The sequence below is a fragment of the Gigantopelta aegis genome, chromosome 10, assembly GCF_016097555.1.
Source record: "Gigantopelta aegis isolate Gae_Host chromosome 10, Gae_host_genome, whole genome shotgun sequence".
Taxonomy (NCBI): domain Eukaryota; kingdom Metazoa; phylum Mollusca; class Gastropoda; order Neomphalida; family Peltospiridae; genus Gigantopelta; species Gigantopelta aegis.
Genome location: NC_054708.1, coordinates 67,717,766 through 67,742,741, shown reverse-complemented (window position 1 = coordinate 67,742,741; position 24,976 = coordinate 67,717,766). Strand labels below are relative to the sequence as shown.

The 24,976-nt window shown below is 36.4% G+C and overlaps 1 long non-coding RNA gene across 2 annotated transcripts; it reads right to left on the bottom strand.

The window, feature by feature from the left end:
- Positions 1-230: 230 nt before the first annotated feature.
- LOC121384216 lies at positions 231-7,026 on the bottom strand. Of its 2 annotated transcripts, XR_005959359.1 has the most exons (4): positions 6,685-7,026; positions 5,758-5,871; positions 3,696-3,743; positions 231-2,884 (listed from the first exon to the last, which is right to left on the bottom strand). It is a non-coding gene; the product is annotated as an uncharacterized LOC121384216 (long non-coding RNA). The 2 variants fall into 2 exon arrangements; XR_005959360.1 differs by lacking the exon at positions 3,696-3,743.
- Positions 7,027-24,976: the final 17,950 nt, after the last annotated feature.

Genomic DNA, 24,976 nt, shown 5'->3' with positions numbered 1-24,976 from the left:
AAATATTGTTTTACAACTAATAGCCAGTGATTTACCTGTAATTAAGAAAAACATCCGTCTCAAATATCATCAGAGCTGTAGTTATCAAAGGCCATATTTTTTTTCACAAAATAATTCAAGCAGCTAATAGCCACTGACTGAACAATGTGCTGGAGTGTGATTAAAACAACATCCCTTTCATCGAAAATACACCAGACATTTTAAAAACCAGAACAATATTTTTTTTTTTAAAAGTACATTGTATTTATTAAACAACAAAGCATACCTAGTATTTTTTATTTTTTTTACTGGAATCACAATCCAATTGTCCCACATATACCTAAACATATTAATTGCAAAACTGCATTATATCTCCAGTTTTAAAAGTGCTTTTAACATACTTATACATTTTATAAATATATGTCTTTTACTATAAAATAATATTTAGCACACAAAAAAGAAAACTCATTTCAACCAATGCTATATAAAAAAAGCATATTGAAATTTTCTTCATTTAGAAAAATAAATTCAGTTCTACTTCAACCTATTCACACATTTCTGATGGGCTTCCATCACCTCACTGCATGTACAAGCAAAAATGGGGGGGGGGGGGGGGGGGGGGGGAATCTGTGTAAAGAACAGGTCCTACTCCATCCCAAGTGTCAGTACCCGTTAGCTCGTGGTGGGAAGGAGTTGTAATTTAAGTTTATTTTTATTTGATTTACTTTTCCAGGGGGACAAGGAACTACCCCACCACCGAGTGTCAGTACCTGTTACCTCATGGTGGAGAGCCCATTTCCACCTTATTATTCCATAAATGAAGTTATTTTATTGTATGCAAGGGCCAGTGCCCATTATATTGGCACCCCAGTGTCCATGACATGTTGCAACACTGCTTTAAAAACAACATCACTATTTGTTTTGTTGGGGCAGAGTAGTTCCCTGGGAGTTGGGTGGAGTCCTAAACCTTGAAGAATACCAAAACATATGGAGCGATATTGGTCAAATTATTAAGAAATGCTTGACATCTTCTTCAACTTTACAAATTAAACAATTAGGGGATTCTTTTAGCCCCATTCTGTACAAATGCCAGGGCAGCCGACATCCCTGTTCTTACTTTGTAATAATTTTTGTGTTTTTATTATTCTCTCGAACTGGACCAGGGGCATCTACCCTCGTTTTCAAAGCTTGGTGCCAATATCTTGTGGTTTGGTCCTACTCCTCCTGCCAATTTTTATTAAGCTTTGATGTAGTAAGGGACATGATTTCTGACATGCCTAGGCATATATTTTTGTTAACTGAAAATTCTAATAGAGCCTCTTTGGCAAGGCAGTCAGCCATTTCAATTACAAAAATTCCTATATGGGCCGGTACCCCTTCTAGAATAATTTCATTTTCTCCATCCAAAAGTTGAAAACAAAATATCAATATTTCATCAATTAGATCCTGTCCTTCCAGATATTGGATCCTTGGACCCATCTGTATAATAATATGGGTAAAATTATTATAAATGTCATTACTGGTATCTTGAAATAAAGTCTTTTTAATAACTGGGTTATTAGTCCCTAATACTATGTGCCGAATTTGAAATGGCAAAATGGGCAGGGTTAATGTCCAGGGGTTTTCAATAATATTATTGGGGACATTAACCCCTACAAAATCTGTCACTTTCGCCAAAACCTCTACAAATGAGGTACCCAGATTTGTGTTATGTTTCAGTGTGGCAACAATTTCAACTTTAAATTTGGATTTCAATTGGTATCAGGATTTTCCTTTTATACCAGTATTTAATAGAAAGCAATTGTCTAATGCAGTATTTGTTTACCAAATATAAAGTTAAACAATGTTGTTCAGATAAGAATATTTAATTTCTCAGGCTCATTTTAAAAACTTATGTTAATGGTTATGAAGAACAGAATTACTTGGTGAACTATTGCACATCCATAACATAAAATGATCAAATTAGTTGCTATGGATTTGGCTACATAAATACAAACAACTACAGAGCATAATTTAAAAACGATAATATCTTTGATTACAAATGGTTGAGAAACATTAAGACAAACTTATATATTCTAGAATGATTTACATCAGTGTCTCATGATCAGGCATTGAAATAAGGAATGTGTCTGGAAACCCATTTACAGGTTACTACAAAACACGGTCCTGGTAACCTATAGGTTACCACACATTTATCAAGTTCACGATTCCGATTATTATTGCTGTTAAATTCCTTACATACATGCATGATGAGCAGTATAGTATATTTGTGATTTATTCATATCATTGTTCTCATTGTATTAATACTTTGTATGTAGGTGTCACATATTTCAGAGGCACTGATTTCCCCTTTCAGATTTCCTCACTTTCAGTTTCAATATTTTACCAAGTCAGGGTTTTTTTCATTTCAGAAGTATAAAAATTCCTTTATTGTTCCACTGGCAGACACACACACACACTCACACACACTCACATTTATTACATACATTTATATATGTTGTGTTTAATAGCTAGTATAAAATAAATAAATAAAAAGCAATGAGTCAAAACGTCAATACTTTTTCTTTTTGGTTTAAAAATGAAATTGTGAATAAAACAAACTTGAACACTAGAAACGTTCACTACTAATTACTTCACTTTCATCAAGAAATTCTCAACTTTACCGATAAGTCGTAACCTGAACAACTGTTCTCAACTTATTTCAATGCCTGAAGATGGATAAATTTTGATGTTATGTGTATTTTACTTGTTTAAGTTATTAAATTCATTGATTAAAGTTTGGTCCAAAATATTTTCTTGTGGTTCCCAGGTATTGTTATCTGAATCAAATCCTCCCACTTAACTAAATATTCAGTCCTCTTGCCAATTTTTCTTTTTTCAATTATTTTTTCTTGAATGTACACATCTGAAACACACAATAAACAGAAATAAATGCAATGAAAAATCTATAATAATAATAATAACAAATATGATCAGAAGTCCTACTGGAATTACCGTAAAAGAAGTGAAACAAGATACTCAGTACTAAATGTATCCTTCCTTTGGATGCCAACCGGCCTTGGTGGCGTACTGGTTAGGCCATCGCTCTACAGGCTGGTAGGTACTGGGTTCGGATCCCAGTCGAGGCATGGGATTTTTAATCCAGATACCGACTCCAAACCCTGAGTGAGTGCTCCGCAAGGCTCAATGGGTAGGTGTAAACCACTTGCACCGACCAGAGATCCATAACTGGTTCAACAAAGGCCATGGTTTGTGCTATCCTGCCTGTGGGAAGCGCAAAAAAAGATCCCTTGCTGCTAATCGGAAAGAGTAGCCCATGTAGTGGCGACAGTGGGTTTCCTCTCAAAATCTGTGTGGTCCTTAACCATATGTCTGATGCCATATAACCGTAAATAAAATATGCGTCGTTAAATAAAACATTTCTTTCTTTCTTGCTGGTTATCAGTTATCTGGTCTGTAATACAAGGATTCCTTGACATTCCTCATGAAGTGTCAGTTAAATTCTTGTTATTCATCTTTCACAAGGTAAAAGTATAATATTCAATACTATTTTGTATTCTGAATCCTATTACCGGTATATACAGAACCTGAAAATGTAAAAAAAACCACCCCAAAACAACCTTCAAAAACCCCTCCCTCAAAAAATCCCCAATCTCTTCCAAAAGCATTAAATTGTTTTTAAATAAAAACATGAATGTATGTCGGCTGTGACTCACCTGCAGACAACCTCTTTTTATTTTTTGATGCAATTTTCCGATCTGCCACTTAGAAAAACAAAAGAGAGTAACATAACATATATAATTAATGTAGAATTACAACATTATAATGCAAGGAGCTATAATGATATTGAGTTTATCTTAAAGTGATAATGTAAGGTCTCCAATAATTTAGTGTCTTAGTAATGAAACAAACTAATACATCCACACTGTTTGAAACATTAATATATTTTTGCTATTAAGTGTATTCATAATTGTTTTAAACACTTTTACAAGAACTGCCACCAATAATTTGAGCCCAGTGGTACAGCATTCACTCAATGTGCGGTCGGTATGGGATCAATCCCCGTCGGTGGGCCCATTGGGCTATTTCTCGTTCCAACCAGAACACCATGACTGGTATATCAGAGGACGTGGTATGTACTACCCTGTATGTGGGATGGTGCATATAAAAGATCCCTTGCTGCTAATCGGAAAGAGTAGCCCATTAAGTGGCGATAGCAGGTTTTCTCTCTCAAAATCTATGTGGTCCTTAACCATATGTATGATGCCATATAACCGTGTATATGTCTTGTTAATCTGGCAGGTGTGAGGTCATGTGACACAAACCGAATGTTAATTCATCTTCCTCCATTGTAAGTAAATTTCTATGAGTCATGTGGACCCGATATCGGTCATTTTTAGGAATAAACAAAAACAACTTACTAAAATTAATGGTTTTAAGGGTTTGTTAAGTTTTATATTTATATACTTACTTGTCTGAAGTTTATTGTTAATGAAAATGTTCTACAACTGTGAAGAAAAACCTCACAAATAAACAGCAAGTACACGACAACAAATCGGATGTTCATTGCGCGAACATAACGCAGTTAGGGATGTTGATTACATGAATAGTGCATGAGAAAACAAAGTGAACGGAGTTGGAAGTATAACGCAGTTAGGGATGTTGACTGCGCGAACAGTGCACGAGAAAACAAACTGAACGGAGTTGGAAGCATAACGCAGTTAGGGATGTTGATTACGCGAACAGTGCACGAGAAAACAAACTGAACAGAGTTGGAAGCATAACGCAGTTAGGGATGTTGATTGTGCGAACAGTGCACGAGAAAACAAACTGAACGGAGTTGGAAGCATAATGCAATTAGGGATGTTGATTGCGCGAACAGTGCACGAGAAAACACACTGAACGGAGTTGGAAGCATAACGCAGTTAGGGATGTTGATTGCGCGAACAGTGCACGAGAAAACACACTGAACGGAGTTGGAAGTATAACGCAGTTAGGGATGTTGACGATATAAATCATTTTGACGAAAAGAAGTGATAATTATTGCAGGGCGGGACGTAGCCCAGTGGTAAAGTGTCCACCTAATGCGCAGTCAGCCTAGGATCAACCCCCATCAGTGGACCCATTGAGCTATTATTTCTTGTTCCAGCCAGTGCACCACGAATGGTATATCATTGATATTATCAATCAGTGTTATCCTGTCTGTGGGATGGTGCACATAAAAGATCCCTTGGAAAAATACTCTCTAAGATTATATGTTAAAATGACCAAATGTTTGACATCCAATGTGCTCTAGTGGTGTTGTTAAACAAAAAAAAGAAGATGATAATTATTACATGATTCATTGTCAGTCTGTCTGCCAGAAAGAATTTTTTGGGTAGGCTATGGCACTATGAAATTGGATATTTACAATGAGTGTGCTGAATACAACCACATTCGATATGGGGTATGGGTGGGTGGGGGGCCTTCCCAGAAAGAAAATGGGTTAGGTTTAGGGTTAGGATTAGGGTTAACAAAATTATACAGTAAGACAGTAACTTAAAAAAATAAAATTTGCAAAACAATTTGGGTATGACGCCATACCCATTTTACCCTTTCGGCCTTTGCCAGAAACCCCAATATATTTTAAAAAAAAACTTAAAATTAGCTTTAAGAGTACATTTAATATGAATTTACAAATCTATAATATCATCGACAGCAATTTTGTCTGAAATCCCACTTGCTGTGTAAGTTTTATCTTTTAAAAACACTTTTTTTTGTATGATAAAAATGACCTACCGACATGTTCACAGGAATCTTCGCGCTACTATCTCTACGGAAATGTCCTGGAAACCGAGGCACATGACTCTTTAAAATTCCAGCTGCTAAAGGTCTTCATCCACCATCTGGTTTCTGAGTAAGTATTACAATATGACAAGGAAATAACAGGCTACAGATCCTGCCACTAAGACGAATGAATTAAAATAAACATTGCCAAAAATATTTATTTTAAAAACGTTTTAACCATTATTCTCCATATCAAGCAATACCACAGTCAGAACACTTTATAATTTGTTCCACTGTTGACCCACACGAGCAGCAGATGGACACTACTGGCAGAAATGAACAGACTGTTCCAATCTGAACTAACTTTGGTTGAAGCTCTGACCATTTTTCAACTCGTATTTTTTTTTAATTCTGATAAGTTGAAGAACCTGAAAATTACTTATACTTTATTATTCCAATAAAAATGAAAATATCTCTCATAAAATCTTTGTTCATACCAATTTATGTATTGAAGGAAATGTTTTATTTAATGACACACTCAACACATTTCATGGACAGTTATATGGCATCAGACATATGGTTAAGGACCACACGTATTGAGAGAGGAAACCTGCTGTCGCCACTTCATGGGCTACTCTTTTCAATTAGCAGCAATTGATTTTTTATATGCACCATCCCACAGACAGGATAGCACATACTATGGCCTCTGATATACCAGTTGTGGTGCACTGGCTGGAATGAGAAATAGCCCACCAACGGGGATCAATCCTAGACCGACTGCGCATCAAGCGAGCGTTTTACCACTGGGCTATATCCCGCCCCAATTTATGTATTGATTGAAAACTAACTACTTAGACATTTTACAACATACTAATAAATAAGGAACATAATTAAACACAAATAGCTGTAGCTTAAATATACTGTTTGGCAAAATCTTACCAGCTTGCTCTGGTACAGTCTGTTCCACAAAAGATTGACCACTCTGTGTAAAAGTTGAACTACGGGTACTTGATGGTAGAAACTCTTGAATAGACATCTTTACATTGCCTTTCACCACTCGACCTCCTCTTCCAATTCTTTTGAAAGGAACATTTAATTTTTTTCCCCCGATATATTGGCATTGTGAGACTATCTAAAAAAAAACCTATACTTTAAAAAAAAAAAAAAAAAAACTAGTATAAGTATAAAATGATAACTCGAAAAAATATAATTAGAATACGAAGAAGTTTGTTTTGTTTAACGACACCACTAGAGCACACTGATTAATTAATCATCGGCTACTTGATGTCAAACATTTGGTAATACAGCAAGGGATCTTTTATATGCACTTTATATTGATGTCAAACATTTCCTAATACAGCAAGGGATCTTTTATATGCACTTTCACACAGACAGGAAAGCACATACCATGGCCTTTGTCCAGTTGTGGTGCACTGGTTGGAACGAGAAAAAACCCAATCAGCTGAATGGGTCCACTGAGGTAGTTCGATCCTACGATGCAAGCACCTCGGGCGAGTACTCAACCGACTGAGCTAAATCCCGCCCCAGAATTAGGATACAAATATAACGAAAATAGGAAGTAAAGGACTGTTTGGTTAATGACACCCCAGCACATTGTTTAGCTAAAAAGGATACAATTTCCGATTAGTAGCAAGGGGTCTTTTATATGCACTTTCCCACAAACAGAACAGCATATATACCATGTTTGTGTAAAATTAACGTCTAGCCCTTCCCACAGGGAACGCCTTTTATTCATACTACAAGTTCTTTATTTCTGAGCCGCTTGTGTTGTAAATTACCCATAAAAATTGTGTTTTTGGTTGTTGTTTGTTTTTACTTTTCTTCTTACGTTATACCAAACTGAAATAATTGACCAAAACACATTTTTATAGAATGTTGGCTCAGAAGTGGAAAGGGTTCTCACCACATCGACAGCCATACAACAAGTAGGGATGCAACGATTATTAGATGGGTTTTTTTTTTTTAATGGTACATGTATGAACATTTCCGCACCTTCCTGGTAATCCCAATGACCCGTGAAGTATTTCCACCAACCACAAAATTTGATTCTCTTAAACCTGACATGAATGCATAGCCAATAACTGAATAAGTGCCATTCAGATCATGCACAGAACCTGCAAATTTCTTGCCAGGACCTGGGAAACCCCCATAACCTCCCAATATCCGATGAGAATAAACATTTTAAGTATGTTTCGTCCCAATTGTTAAAATTTTAAAAAGTAAAGATGTGTTATAAAATGACGCCCAAATTTCTGTCAAATTAATTTTAAATAATTCAACATCGCTAATTTCTGTAAGTTTTTAATGGAACAAATGGTCCGCAGATCCAGAACTACAATGTACGCAAACTACTGTGCACTTTTAAAAAAATGTAAATTAATTTGCAGACTGTTTGTTTTTTTCACTTTTAGTACGAGCAAAAAAAGAAAAAATAGAAATAACAATAACTAGTTAAATCATTCACTAAATGTGCATGTACTTGTGCATGCTTTTCTTACTTTTTTTATCAGTGATACCTTTTTATGTAACTTGTGTCAAGTGAAATAAATCAACAATAGGCTACATATTATGTATTGGTTCTTAAATTGAGTAATCCATTCTTTAAAACATGTATACATGTATATACTTCTCATAAAAAAACACCCAAAAACTTCTTATCAAAGATTTGAAATTATCAAAATAATAATAAACATTACAGAAATATGTCTTGATACATCTTTCTTTTATATTTCTATAATGTGTACATGACACCCATATATTATGTACTCCAGAATGAATGTAATGAATTAAAAATATATATATTGGAGAGACTATCCCAAGCATTCTCGCCCCCAAATTATTTTGCCAACTCTCTGAGTCTGATGAACTCAAATCCTGGGGGACACATTGCCCAAGTACCCCAGACCCAACATGCTAACATGGCATGGTGAAAATAATCACATCCTTTTTGCCCTGTGCGATCTCCGCGAAGTCGATATAGATTACATGGTTATCATCTAGTATGTGGAATCTGTGTCATTGTAATGGTTTTTTCAAGATTTCTGTCTGGACAAAATGTGGGTAAAATTTAACGAAAAATAAAGGTAGGAGAGCAATTTTTCTTAGCTGTTAAAATTTTGGTTCGGACTTTAGTCAAGATATGATTTTATATTTACATTTATTTTACCAGGGCTAAATCTGCCACTCGCCAATTGCGAATTTTAAAGGCGCTCAATCACAGATTTAGTGGGCCTTATTTCTCTAAATATGGATTATAAATGACAATTACATTAATTTGGAATACCACACCTTGCTATTGTATTACCCAAAACATTTTAATTGAACCATAATTGAGGGAATCCCATGACAACCTGTGAGCAGCTTCTTTTTAAAAAATTGGAACTCTTTTATTAGGAGTCTGAAACGTATGACAAAACAGAGTATTGATGAGGCTATATATACGACAGCCGTGTAAAGTACCTTTGAATTGTATATACAGTGCACGGCCGCCGTAGAGACTTCAAAACAATTTAAAATATATTATTTCTTGACAACCCCCGCCTCCCCCCCAAAATAATAATAAATTTTAAAAAACCTGGCGAATATGCTGAAATATTGTTTATTATTATTATTTGTTTTATTTATTTGTTTTATTTTATTGTTTTTATTATTGGTTCTTGTTTTTGTGTTTTTCCTCTTTTTTTACGGAGCTATTGTACACAGGACCACTGCGGGCACGTGTGCAGGAATTTTAGCAAGGGGTGGGGGTGGGGGTGGGGTGGGTGTGTCTAGACTGAGGTGAGCAACGTTTATAGGGGGTGACACGCTCCGCCGGACAATTATCAGGGGAAAAAACAGAAAACAAAATTTGCTTAAGCAGGGGATTGAGCAAGCGATTATTTTATTATTATTTATTTTTATTTTATTTATTTTGGGGGGATGAGGGGGGAGCAAGGGTTATTTTGTTGTTTAATTTGTTTGTTTGTTTGTTGTTTTTTGTTTTTTATGGAGCTCCGTACACTAACACTGCAGATGCGTGTGCTGGGATTTTAGCATGGGGAGGAGGTCTACACGGAGGCAAGCGAAGTTTATGGTGAGGAGTCGAGACATGTTCCCCCAAAAATGTATCACAAAAAAAAATTGCAAGGAGATGGGTATGTGCCTGCACAAACAAAAAAACCATTGTGGCACAATCATTTTTGCTTAATATACAACATAATGTCCTCTAACCGTACCGATCTGTGAAACTAGCTAAATTGTTAGTACTGTTACCGAATCGGTTATTAATTATGCTTATCTGTAACAATAACGTTACATTGACAGTTCGAAAACAGATAACGCGTTTCCTTCTGACTGTTTCCAGTTACAAGCCCCTGCTATTAGTTTGTGTACTGTCAGTAGTTGGTGTGTATTTATTTTCTTTTTCAGATAATCTCAGAAGCTGATAATTTTATTTATTTGTATGTATTCATTCATTCATATATAATAATAATTATTATTATTATTGTACTGCAGGGGCAATATTACGCTATTCATATACGGTAGCAGGGTAAAATGGGTATGGTGCCATACCCAAATTTTATAGCAGATTAAAAAAATTAAGTTAACCTTGACAAAATTAATGACTCTTTATTATTACTGTGTGATTTTCATAACCCTAACCCTACACCTAACTCATATTATTTCTTGGCGAGGCCCCCATACCCCATATCGACTGCTGTTGCATTCAGCAAACACATTGTAAATATTTAATTTCATAGCGCCATACCCAAAAAAATTCTTTTCGGCAGAAACACTGGGTAGGTGTCTATGGAAAACGTACACAAAAGGGTCTGCTAGATTCATATTCAACCCCCATTCCCCTTTTTGTACTTAGTATGTATTCCTCTTGTTCCAAGTGGTTCGGCAATATAGATCAATCAAATACTTATTTACCGCCTATATACGTTTTTGCTGTATTTATAGGCAGCCCTCGTTAGTGGAGGCCATATACACGGCCGTCGTATATATAGCCACTTCGTATATAAACACTGTCTAGTTCACTGTATTCTTTAAAAATGTAGTAATTCCTATTCCAAGCCATTTGTAATTACCCATGGAGTTATGGCATATTTTATATAATAATAAATTTGACAAACTGAAAAATGAATCGGTGTTTAGGTGTTTAGATTTTTCCACGAACAACAAACGATAAATTTATTTGTACATACAAAGGCCTAGCCCAAGTACTCTGACTGTAAGAGAGCTAGACGGACATTTGGACATAAATACGCTCTCATTACAGTCAGAGACCAAGCTATGTATTTTTTTGGCAATTCCCGACAACCAAAAAGTTGGCAAAGATTTCCGCTCTAATACCACAACAATCCTATGTTTGACGTCAAATACCTTTACATCGATCATTTTTGAGTTAACTGATTAAAACAAATCCACATATTAATCACTAATACACATACTACAGAAAGAAATCTGACAGCACCCACATTCAGCTACGCTTCATGACACTCCATCGCAAGAATTACAAAGCTCGGTGACCTATTTCATGACGTAGATCACGTTATCGCCCACTGGGTGATTCTGCCTTGTGCAACAGTTACAGGGGCCGTCTCATACCAAGCGATGTTACAACATGGAAGAGTTGGCTAATAGTTTCATCTCTAACACAGTGATAAAATTACCAAATATTTGACATCCAATAGCCGATGATTAATGAATCAATGTGCTGTAGTGGTGTCGTTACACAAAACAAACTTTTTTTGGGGATTGTCGAGCACTTGTCATTTTGAGAAGGCCCCTGGAAGACGGAATGGCTGAGTGGGCGATCATGTGACGCATCGTCACGATATAGGTTGGCGAATTTAGAATTCTGCTGTCCGGAGTTTGCCAAAGCTTAGCTGAATGTGGGTGCTGTCGGGTTTATTTCTGTAGTGTGTGTATTAGTGATTAATATCTGAATTTCTTTTAATCAATCAACTCGAAAATGATCGATGTAAAGGTATTTGATGTCAAACATAGGATTGTTGTGGTATTAGAGCGGAAATCTTTGCCAACTTTTTGGTTGTCGGGAATTGCCAAAAAAATACATAGCTTGGTCTCTGACTGTAATGAGAGCGTATTTATGTCCAAATGTCCGTCTAGCTCTCTTACAGTCAGAGTACTCCGGCTAGCAAAGGCCTAACTAGTCAAATCGTTGCTGTTTAAAATGCTTCTGTTGCTAAAATAAATTAATGTATAAGCTTATTATCATTAAGTATGTTTATATATCTTTTTATGACTTATTTTCATTGTTGTTCTTTCGATTTACCCTACATCGCATAGGACAGTCAAGCGTTCTTGTTACACGAGCTTGGCAAATCGTTTTGACATTGCAGTTATTCAGGGGTTGCTCATCATGTGACTACAAAAATAATACATCACATCTCTTCGCTCCAAATAGCCGGGGGTTTTTCCTGAATTATAGACCGTTGACATAATTCAACTATTTTTACAAAATATCAGTAATTAGTGGGTTATGGTAGTTATGTAAATGGTTAAATAAAGTACTTTTAGCGACAAATCATATGTATATATTTTAAGATAATACTTTGTTAGGTCATTAATTAGGTCAACCATCCGTGGCAGAGCGCCTTTAAGAAACTTAGAAAGATTGGGGAATTTTATTTTAATTTGGCGAAAAATAATTGTGTTAGGCCACATAAAAAAATAAAGTTGGTTAGCGTCCCCGCCCGCCCCTACGAAACACACCCGACCCGAAACTTTTTTTATTTTTTATTTTGAAAAACATCATAAAAAACGATCTTTTCACATTCAAATTTGGTGCCATTCTGCAAGACGTATTACGTAAACGTCCTCGGTGTTTTTGTGTTTGACGTCATCATTTCAAGAGTAGTATGTCGGGGAACTTATATGTTGATTGTGATATAAAAATGGTCTGTTTCCCCATGTCATGCTGGATTCTCTTTCACTGACGAGCTAGGACATAATACAGTGCATCCAACTTAGTAAATCATGTCTAACCTGGTCCCAGGTAGACTAGAAGTGGGTCACTTAGCAGGATATCTACTACAGGTGAGGCATCTGGGACCATAGGTACTTGATGACAGGATAATAAACCATTTCCAAACAACACTAGTACATGATACGGTGGTTGCTGCAATGAGTTAGTCACTGTGATTAAAAGCCCAATGTTCGATAAACATTCAGTACTTTTTTCTTTTTTTAACAGAACCCTATCCTAAGCATTTTGATTCGCATTTTAGTCCCGGCCATGACGAAATGAGGATTTTACCCCGCCCATAATGCAAATTTTAAAACACAACACTACATGAGAAAAATATTTTTTAAAAAGTAAAAAATACTTTTACAGCTTAATTTGTATCATATGCTTCTTGAAAAATACCGTATGACTTTGATATAATCAGGTATTAAAAACACTTCATCAGGACCATATATATTCGACTTTGAAAATGTAAGTTCTTTAATTACTTTGTATAATATCTACATTTGACATTTTATTGCAACTTTATAAACCAGTTCAAAGATTTAAAATGTTTAATTAATTAAACATCAATTATTTCAAGTCAGTTTTCAAATTTATATTTTTTCGTTCAGTGTAGGGAAAACGCTTGTTAACAGGTTAAGCCTTGTAACAATATAGGCTACGTGTTAGTGGTTATCATTATTTATTTTTTTACTTATTTTTTTTTTTTCTATACCTCTTTGACAACAGCAATATTTCAGGGGTTTGTATGTAGGCTAGTGCGTGCTAAGAGGGTTTTTTGAGGGGTATATTGTGGTATATGGACAATATTTAAATTATCCTGTCAAGTGTCTATGCCTGGGACCAGGTACCAGTATTAAACTTTAAAGCAATGATTTACTAAATTGAATGCACTGTAAACATCACTCAAACCCTGTTACATAGTGATTTGGGCAATGTTTGTAAATCTGTGAGAAGAGTGAAGAAATAAAATCATTTTGAGGAGAAAGCAGTCTTTATTTCATCAATAAAACTCAATGGAAAGTATTAAAAAACACAACAAAAAAAAACACCCTCCCTCCCCAAACTTTTTTTAAAAAAGGACGCTAACCAACTTTTTTTTTTTTTGATGTGGCCTTATAATTGATACTTAACTCACATCTGAACGGGTTCTAATCTGAACAGCTATGGATTTGTCTATTCCACCAATGATGAAGTCATCAAGCGATTCACAAATTATACAAGAATTCATAAAACAAAATAAAATAAATACAGTCGATTCAAATTTTAAATAAAAAAGGCATCTCCCAAAATATTGAGCATGCGCAGAATAGGGGTTTTTTTTCGGAAAATATTTTTTACCCAGAGTTCCAAGTGCCATTGTCAAGTTAGTGGCACGATATTTAGAAATTATTTCCCCTTAAACCCAAGCATCTTATTTATATCTATCTATATATATCTGTCTCTCTGTCTGTCTGTCTGTCTATCTATCTATCTATCTGTATACATATTCGTGTCAAAAATAGTTTTTAAAAGAAATTCAATCTGCTAAAGGAAATTATTAAATATATATCACAAATTTCTTTTAAAATTTAGAACAAAACTATCTCCCTACGTTAGTACGTACATTTTCTCAATATTGAACAGTTCACAATATTTTATTTGTATCTTGTTACATTAAATTAAACAGAATATTATGAATAATTTAAATAGTGCTTGACAGGGAGAATAATTGTTAAAAAAAAAATCACTCTGTGTTACAGTGGCGTAGGAAGGTGCCAAAAAGTGTGGAGGGGGGCACACTTTTATATTAACACACTTTTACACTATTATAAAGCAAAATACATGCCCCCCCCCCCCCTTCCTACACCAGTGTGTAATGTTTTTATTGTAATCATTTGCTGTGACACATATATACAGGGCCGCCAAGAACAGCGGTGGTCCCCGGGGTTGGAGCATTCTGGGAAAAAAGTGTTTATGAGTCCTTGGGCGTGCACGGGCCACGGGCCACTAGTCCCTGCTAATCACCACCACCCTCCCTCATATATATATATGTGTGTGTGTGTGTGTGTGTGTGTGTGTGTGTGTGTGTGTATGTGTATGTGTATATGTATGTCTGTCTGTCTGTGTTTGTACAGGGCCGTAGCTAGGATTTTTTGTTTGGGGGGTGGGGGGCAACTGAGTAGTTACTAGTCTAAAATTCCTTAAACGGTTAAAGGAGAGGACAATTAAGGCATTTGGCCTGGTATGCATATTCAACGATATATAATGCACATTATTGCTTAATATCAACACGTATAATCGTATAGTTAATTAATAAAATGGTTAAATGTGACGGCTATCATATATAACGGGCGCAGCCATTTTGTACCATCTCAGTGAGTATGCCCTCTGGCGAGCTGGTGGTTATGTAATACTTAACGCATAACTTCAGGAATGAGCCTTAGAACTAGAGAAACACAATCTACCTGGTTTTTGCGGGATGATAAATAGTCATACATTGCAATATTCTGTAATAATACACATCCCAGTAAGCCAGCAATAAGTATATCCAGTACTATATATATTAGTTTTCAATACAAAATAAAATACCATTGTCAAAGTGGCTACACAACAAGTCGAAACAATTAACAATGTTTTGCCCATGCATTAACCTACGTACTAAAATCATACACGGAGTGTTTTCTTAGTTAATTGGTCTATGCTGTTAGTTGCTTCTACCTGTGATTCCTGATTGGCAGGTGTGTATTTGATTGGTAACCAGACGAGCCAATTGACGCTGTCTAGACACAAAAATACATACCAGTATTGTGGAATATTACCTGTCGCCCTTAAAATGGTAAAGGACATAGTTTATTACTGTAAATAGTTCTGTAAAACTATTAAGTAGACTTTTCCATCTAAAAGCACAGAACTGACCAATTACGTAGTCCCAAAGAAAAGAAAATTATCACTTGGGTATCGTGGGTTGTCGTTTTTGCTCCAACGTAGCATATCAATAGGCTTAATTTTGTACATTTTTCCTTTGGATTATTTCACAGAGAACAATACTATAACCCCATTTTGTTCTGTTAATGCAACTTGAAATATATTTAGTTAAATAGTTTATTATAATATTACGTCATTTATGCTGTTTTACAAGTCAGGTTGATCAAAGAGAAGGCCTTGTCGAAAATTACTGCTTTTGTTTACACTGTACATACAGGAGATGGTCAGGAGCTGACATCACTTCGCCCCAAGCTATTCCACCAGACGTCACAAAAACGAAACAAAATGGCTGCCCCCAGTTAGCAGGAATAATCATGGTTTTTTATTAACTCTAAAATTACGCGTTTTTCATTTGCTAAAGTGTCAGTATGTGTTGGTGGTCCGGGTATGCATCTTTCCAACACATAAGGCTCTTGTTTGAGTTGACCCTACCTTTAAGGAGAGAATTTTCTTTAAGTTTTTATAATTTGTTCCGGATTTTCACACACACACACACACACACGCCACTACGGCCCTGATATATCAATTTGGTGTGTTTTACTAGATGCATCATTGCATGGCTAGACACAAATGACATTTTATTTTTAAATAGGCAAGTAGGATATTAAAAAAAAATACCAACCTTCAGACTATGAATTTCTGTATCGCAATATGTGTTAAATGTTGTTGGGTTTTTTCGGTTTTTTGTTTTTTAAATCAAAATAAACAAATACTTTTGAAGTTGCGCTGTAGCTTTTAGTCCGCAAACATCGTTGACTGGTTTTTGACGTTACGTCCTATTAAAGGTACCAATGACAGTAAACCAGTGGTAAACTCTTGTTAACAGCTACTAGCAGTTAACTGTCTGCCCCTAGAGGCGGAAAGGTGGCCTCTGTTAGTGCTAGTAGCAGCTTATAATATCTAACATTACACTGGTAGTAGCAACTAGCATTAATGTTTAACAGCATCGAGAACAGTGACTATTAATCATGCAGCGGCCCATGGCTTGGGTGTTAAATACACTAACTGTCCATAGTATGAGATAAGAAACCTGATATTACCATATAAGCTACTGACTGTTATATTCTTAAATGGTTGGAACGTGTGGCCAACAAATACTGAAATAGGTGTCAGGGAGATCGTCTCTCCACATCCCGCGCCTTGCCGGACGTTCTAGCAATAGATAATCAAGAAATGTTTGGAATGACCTAGACCATAATTATAGGCCTAATATTAGAAAGATTAGTTCTTATACTAAAACAAAATAGAAAAAGAAGAAGAAAAAAGAGATTAGATCCAAATGGTTAATCTGGCAAAAACGGGAATGCCAGTAAGATTTGAATTTAGTCACATGTGTTTTCCAGTCATTGACTAGAGTTCGAGGTGCACCCATTTTTTAATAACACAGTTAATGCTACCAGTCCGGCTATTTGGTGATAAATGTGACAGTATTTGTTGTCATAAAATATTGTTTTATCAGGCCAGTAAATTAGTTTAGTATAATTGTCAACAGGTATCACAATAACAGCTACTGGTGTGCTTGAAATAAATTATAATGTGTAGGGTCCTACTACAAATAAGATGATACGTTTTGTTTCCGGAACTAATGTAGACGCTCATGATTATGTGTGAAATTTGCAGCTTAACCTTCAGTGTTTTCTGATTTACTTTAAAGTAAGAGACCTTAGTTTTTAAACACCACGACGTATTTTTCAATATTAGAGCAGTTTTCGACCACTGAAATCAGACATTACTTAGAATTTATCCATTTCCGTACATCTGAAGTGTTTCTGGTCATCCGTGCGTCTTTAATACCACAAAAAGCATTTTTCATCTTTTCAAAAACACACGTACCTCTGAGAAGTAACGGTTATAGTGTGTTTTTAAGTGTATTTCCCAGTTTCAGCGTCACACACTCTTGTTATAATTTTATCCACATGTGTTAAAGGTTTGAATATTAACCAAACGTACTTTTCCAATTTTTACGGGTTGAAACCAGGATCTACTACTTCAACAGTGAGGGGTGATAGCATTAACAATTATCGTGTATATGTTGACGGAAAAGCTGCGTGAACCAGTTTTTGCCTGTCACATTTGTTACTATTGTTAACTATGGAATTGTATTTCGTAGTACACATCCTTAATTTACTGTTTGTTTTGTAGCCATTAAGTCCAAAGCCATTATACTGTTTTGGTTTACTATTCTCATGACGGTAAATTACCGTGCTTGTAATTCACCTACCGTGCTTGTAACTCACCCCAGAGCCATTACACTGTTTTGTTTTACTAATCTCATGACGTTAAACTACCGTGCTTGTAATTCACTCCAAAGCCATTATACTGTTTTGGTTTACTATTCTCATGACGTTAAATTACCGTGTTTGTAATTCACTCCGAAGCCATGATACTATTTTGGTGTACTAATCTCATGACGTTAAACTACCGTGCTTGTAATTCACCCCAAAGCCATTATACTGTTTTGGTGTACTATTCTCATGACGGTAAATTACCGTGCTTGTAATTCACTCCGAAACCATGATACTATTTTGAGTGTACAATTCTCATGACGTTAACATGGGCGTACATAGGATTTTGAAAAGGGGGGTTCCAATACATAGGATTTTGAAAAGAGGGGTTCCAAAATAGATTGCAGATATATTGGGCATATATTTCTATGTTGAGTAAATATAATAATGTCAGATATCAATGTCAGATATATTAAATTATAAAAAAGGCGATTTCAGGGGGGGGGGGGGGGTTCGGTCGAACCCATCGACCGACCCCCCCATGTACGCCCATGGTTAAACTACCGTCCTTGTAATTCACTCCAAAGCCATGATACTGTTTTGGTGTACAATTCTCATCACGTTAAACTACCTTGCTTGTATTTCATTCACTTGTGGGTTTTTATTATTATTATACTTTTTTTTTTGCATTTCAACTAAACCAGCTGACAGACTCAATATAATTATACGGTCAGGTGTGTTAATAATATATACTCACCAAAAAAACCGTTCCTGTACATGTGTTGACGTAAATGAAAGAAAAATCAAATCGTTTTCAAGAAATTATTTAAAGGGACATTCTTGAGTTTGCTGCATTGTAAGATGTTTCCGACTAATAAAACATTTCTATGATTAAATTTACATATTAGATATATTTTCTTGTTCAGAATATCAGTGTCTGTATATTCAATGTGTTTTTGGTCGTCTTAATATTTGTAAGGAGCCCAAATTGGATTTTGTCTACAAATAATTTGGTACGTATGAAAAAATATTTTTTCGGAAATAAAATGAAATTTAAGCTAGTACAAATATTAGAACGATCAGAAATACGTTTAATATGCAGCCACTAATATTTTATGCAGAAAAATATATTTGATATTTGATTACAATCTCTGTTAGTCGATAACATCTTTAAAATTGCAGCGAACTCGGGACTGTCCCTTTAATGGTCATTCGTAAACATCATGAGACGATTTGCACAATATGTTGATGTCATCATAATTTAAAGGTTCAACCACTTACAAAATATGCAGTTGTTTACCATTTTATTTGTTGCGCATGAACTTTGTCCGCGAGTATATACAAGTGTATTGTAAAGTGTCCACTCTGTGAGATTATGTTTACGATAAATACTAGATGCGAACGTGCTTTGGATATACAACCAGTAGCTGTACTTATCCAAGATAGGATCGAGAAGAAGGGAAGAGGACGGAAGAAGCCAGGAAGGAGGATGGGAAGTGTGTGGGGAGTGGGGTGGAGGAGTGGGGCTAGGGTAGGGTAGAGTCTGGAAAAGGATCAAAGTCAAGCTCAGGTAGAATGGGTTGTCGAAAGTTTGCTTGTGCTTTAGTGTCGTTAAACATTCTTTCATTCATTCATTCATTCATTCATTCATTTATTTATTCATTCATACATTCATTCATTCATATATTCATTCGTTCATTTATTCATTCATTCATTCATTCAATCAATCAATCATTCATTCATTCATTCATTTATTCATTCATTCTGAAACAGTAATAGCACACTGTCAATTTATTCTTTGTTGCATGATAATATTTCTGTCTCACATTTCTGAAAACGCAGAAATTGAAATAATTCATGGATGAAAGAATTTATTCATTCATTTTAATGAATTCATTAGTTTCATTCATTCATTGATTTCTTTTTAATTAATGAATGAATTGATGGTTGAATTTAATCAGTTTTTCATTCATTCATTGATGACAATATCTCCAGTATGAAATATATCGGTAAAGAAAGGTAAATGTATAGAAAATTGACAAAACGTTCAAAACAATTGTATCGACTTTAAAAGACTGTTAGACGGATACTTTGGCAATATGTTTGAACTCAAATTACATATTAAATACATTTAATACAAAATATGAGTCTATTAGTGATTGCTCGTTTATGGGTGACTGTTGATCTACTGGTGATTGCTCTTTTATGGGTGATTATTGATATGTGTGTGACTGTTGATCTATGATGATGTTGATCTATGGGTATTTGCTTGTTTATGAGTGACTTGACCTATTGGTGATTGTTGTTTCATGGGCGACTGTTGATCTATTAGTGATAGCTCGTTTATGGGTGAGTGTTGACCTATGGGTGACTGTTGATCTATGGGTGATTGCTCGTTTATGGGTGACTGTTGATTTGTGGGTGACTGTTGATCTATGGGTGATTGCTCGTTTATGGGTGACTGTTGACCTATGGGTGACTGTTGATCTATGGGTGATTGCTCGTTTATGGGTGACTGTTGGTCTACGTGATTGATGGTACATGGGTAATAGTTCGTTTAAAGGAATATCGCAGGTCTATGGATAATAGTTGGGTTATGGAATGGTTGTTGGTTTATGTATAATAGTTGGGTTATGGGACGATTGTTGGTTTATGTATAATAGTTGGGTTATGGGACGACTGTTGGTTTATGTATAATAGTTGCGTTATGGGACGATTGTTGGTTTATGTATAATAGTTGGGTTATGGAAGGATTGTTGGTTTATGTATAATAGTTGGGTTATGGGACGATTGTTGGTTTATGTATAATAGTTGGATTATGGGACGATTGTTGGTTTATGTATAATAGTTGAGTTATGGGACGATTGTTGGTTTATGTATAATAGTTGGGTTATGGGACGATTGCTGGTCTATGTATAATAGTTGGGTTATGGGACGATTGCTGGTCTATGGATAATAGTTGGGTTATGGGACGATTGTTGGTCTATGGATAATAGTTGGGTTATAGGACGATTGCTGGCCTATGGGTAATAGTTGTGTTATGGGACATACCTGGTTTGTGGGTGATTGATTGTCGTAAAATAGACACACACCCGCCCCACATTTAGTAGACAAGTTGGTCAAGTTATTCTAATTAGTGCCTTTTGACTGCAAAAGGGTGTGGTATGTACTGCCATGTCTGCGGAAAAAAATACATATAAAATATATCCTGCGTTTAGTATATATATGTTTATATAGCTACATCAGTGTTCCTTCACGATTGATTTGTAGATGAGTCCGTCCTATCACTGCCATATGTCTCACAACTAATAGCTATTTTAAATGGTGCTCATTTCCTAAATGATCCCTTTTCTGATAACATCATTGTTTAGCAAGTTGTGATTTCATTATTTTGTAATAAATGTATTGGGAATACATTAGCAACGTTACCAGAATAATATGTCACTAACCTTAGTAACAGAATGATATATAGATCTGTGAGTCACCATGAGCTGACCATAAAGTTATCATTATGACTGTTCATATACCAGTTAAAATAATTTAGAGAACACCAACATTTTATACTGCGTCTACATGTCGACAGACTTTTAAATACTTCTTAAGAAAAGTTGGTTTTGTTTAACATTGATTATTAATCATCGGCTACTGGATGTCAAACATTTGGTCATTTTTGTCTTCAGAGGAAAAACGCTAAATTTTTCTATTAACAGCAAGGAATCTATTATATGCACCATCCCACAGACAGGATAGCACATTCCACCGCCTTTACTAAACCAGTCGTGTGGTTGGAACTGGTTGGGACGGAAAAAATCCTAATCAGAAAATGGGTCCACTGAGGTTATTCCATCCTACGATGCAAACATTGTGAACGTAGCCCAGTGGTAAAGCGTTCGGTTGATGTTCGGTCGGTATAGCATCGATCCTCATCGGTGAGCCCAGTGTGCTATTTCTCGTTCCAGCCAGTGCACCAAGACTGGTAAATTATCAAATGTTTGACTTCCAATAGTCGATGATTAATAAACCAATGTGCTCTAGTGGTGTCGTTAAACAAGAGAAACTAACAGACTGACTGTCGTGAATGACTTCTCGAAGCTCTAATGCAAGGCCCGCGGGATGTATTTGAAAGTGGGAAGGGATGTGAGGGGTGTACTGTGTTTGCGATAGCCCCGTAGATTAAATATATGTGATAGTCTTCAAGGCCTGAACTTGTTACGTGTGAGTTTGGAAGCGTGTTCCTCCGGGAAAAAATTTGATTTGCAGGTGTTTAATTACAGCATTTTCAGTCTTTTGAGCACAATAACAAGGAGAAAGTCGGGAGTGGGGGTGATGGCATGTCCCCTGCACCCCCTGTAATGTTACGGTGAACCTTACCCTATAAAGCAGCTGATGACACCTTGGACCGCTCAACCATTTATGCATGATAGATATTCTTACACGTAACTGGTGCATGTCATTTTATTACTTCTGTCTGCTGAATATTAAAAACTGTCATAATATATTCTTGTACCAGCACAACCACTAACCGGCTTTAATAGGGTATACAATGATTTAAATGTGCTCATTGACAAGCTATATATCAAAGCTGCTGTGTTTTTAAAGGGACTGTCCTGAGTTCGCTGCCATTATAAGCTGTTCCTGACTAACAGTCTTTTTAACAACTAAAATTATACTCTAAATATATGGTCTTCTTTAAAACATCAGTGTCTCTGTATCCAGTGTGTTTCTGATCGTCCTAATCTTTGGGGGCTTTTTTTTTTTGGGGGGGGGGGGGGGGGAGAGGTAGTTTGTACAACAAACATTAAGATGGCCAGAAACATATTGTATATACAGACAAATATTCTTGACAAAAAAACAAATACACTGCATATGTAATAGTAGTCGTTAAAAATGCTCTACTAGACGATAACCTGTTACAGTAGCTCTCTTTAATGTAACCGACCTCGGTGGCGTCATGGTTAGGCCATCGGTCTACAGGCTGGTAGATACTGGGTTCAGATCCCAGTCGAGGCATGGTATTTTTAATCCAGATACTGACTCCAAACCCTGAGTGAGTGCTCCGCAAGGCTCAATTGGTAGGTGTAAACCACTTGCACCGACTAGTGATCCATAACTGGTTCAACAAAGGCTATGGTTTGTGCTATCCTGCCTGTTGGAAGCGCAAACAAAAGATCCCTTGCTGCTAATCGGAAAGAGTAGCCCATGTAGTGGCGACAGCGGGTTTCCCCTCAAAATCTGTTTGGTCCTTAACCATGTGTCTGACGCCATATAACCGTAAATAAAATGTGTTGAGTGCGTCGTTAGATAAAACATTTCTTTCTTTAATGTAAACGGGGGCGGGACGTAGCCCAGTGGTAAAGCACTCGGTTGATGTGCGGTCGGTTTCGGATCGATACCCGTCGGTGGGCCCATTGGACTATATCCTGTTCCAGCCAGTGCACCACGACTGGTATGTCAAAGGCCGTGATATGTGCCATCATATCTGTTTGGTGGTGCATATAAAAGATCCCTTGCTACTAATATAAAAATGTAGCGGGTTTCCTCTCTAAGACTGTATGTCAAAATTACCAAATGTTTGACATCCAGTAGCCGATGATTAATAAATCAATGTACTCTAGTGGTGTCGTTAAATAAAAACAAAAACAAAACTTTAATGTAAACGTGTTGCAAACTGTTTTCTTTAAATTGTTTTGAGCAGTATAGCACGTTCAGATCGATTCGTGATAAATAAACCGGAGGCAGATGGCGGGATCAAGAACTGCCGGAGATTGTTCCTTCTCTACCAGTGCACAGTTATGTGTACCTCGATATACTCAGCTGTATACTGAAGTGCTAATTTGTTTATTCATGTATTAATCTGACAAAGTGTGCAAGAGAGAGAGAGAGAGAGAGAGAGAGAGAGAGAGAGAGAGAGAGAGAGAGAGAGAGAGAGAGAGAGAGAGAGAGAGAGAGAGAGAGACAGACAGACAGACAGACAGACAGACAGACAGAGAGACAGACAGGGATAGGGACAGAGAGAAACATAAAGTAATGAGTGATTGTCGGGGAGGGGGGGGGGGGGGGTAGATGGTTAGTCGGTTGTTTAGTTGCTTGGTTATATACATTATGTAGTGCACTGTAAAAGAAAACTGAAATAACGATTATCGTATGCGTATAAATGTGCATGATAGGCACTTTTGTGCTGTTATCAACCAAAAATTGATTTCATGCAGGTGACTTGGTTTCAAGGTGTTTTAGCAGCTGTTGGCGAACCTTATCGGAATGTAGTTCCGAGATAGAACACTCGTACGACATGCCGTGGGTAGTCGGATCGATTCTTTGTACTCAAGTCCCTTGATCCTCATTACATAGACTATAACTTTGAACAGGCCTCGAATGAGACAAATTAGGACAATGCCATTTGGTCAAGACCGATGGACATTTTCGGAAGGCATTGCGGCCAGAAGGCAGGGCAATAAGGCAGGCTTCATCAAGTGTCTCAATATAATAAAACAGAACACATTAAAAATATCAAATTGTGAATAGTTCATGTTTTTTAAAATAATAAAACAACTTCCAAAGAGTCGCTTTCGAGTATGACGATAAGTTACTAACATGAACAGTAAGGCATGACCAGTTTTGCCACGAGACTGTTTAATTTTCAAGGCATCGGAACGTACTAGGGCACTGAAACGTATGACTAAGACACTGGAACGTACGACCAAGATACTGGAACGTACGACTAGGGCATTGAAACCTACGACTAGGGCACTGAAACCTACGACTAGGGCATTGAAACCTACGACTAGGGCACTGAAACCTACGACTAGGGCATTGAAACCTACGACTAGGGCACTGAAACCTACTACTAGGCAACTGGAACGTACGACCAGGGCACTGAAACCTACGACTAGGGCACTGGAACGTACGATTAAGGCACTGGAAGGTACGACTAGGGCACTGGAACGTTCTAGGGCATTGGAACGTACGACTAGGGCATTGCGTAAATTTGCCGCATGGCCGTCGTCCTGCTTGAATATTAAAATAGACCAAGATTCGGTAT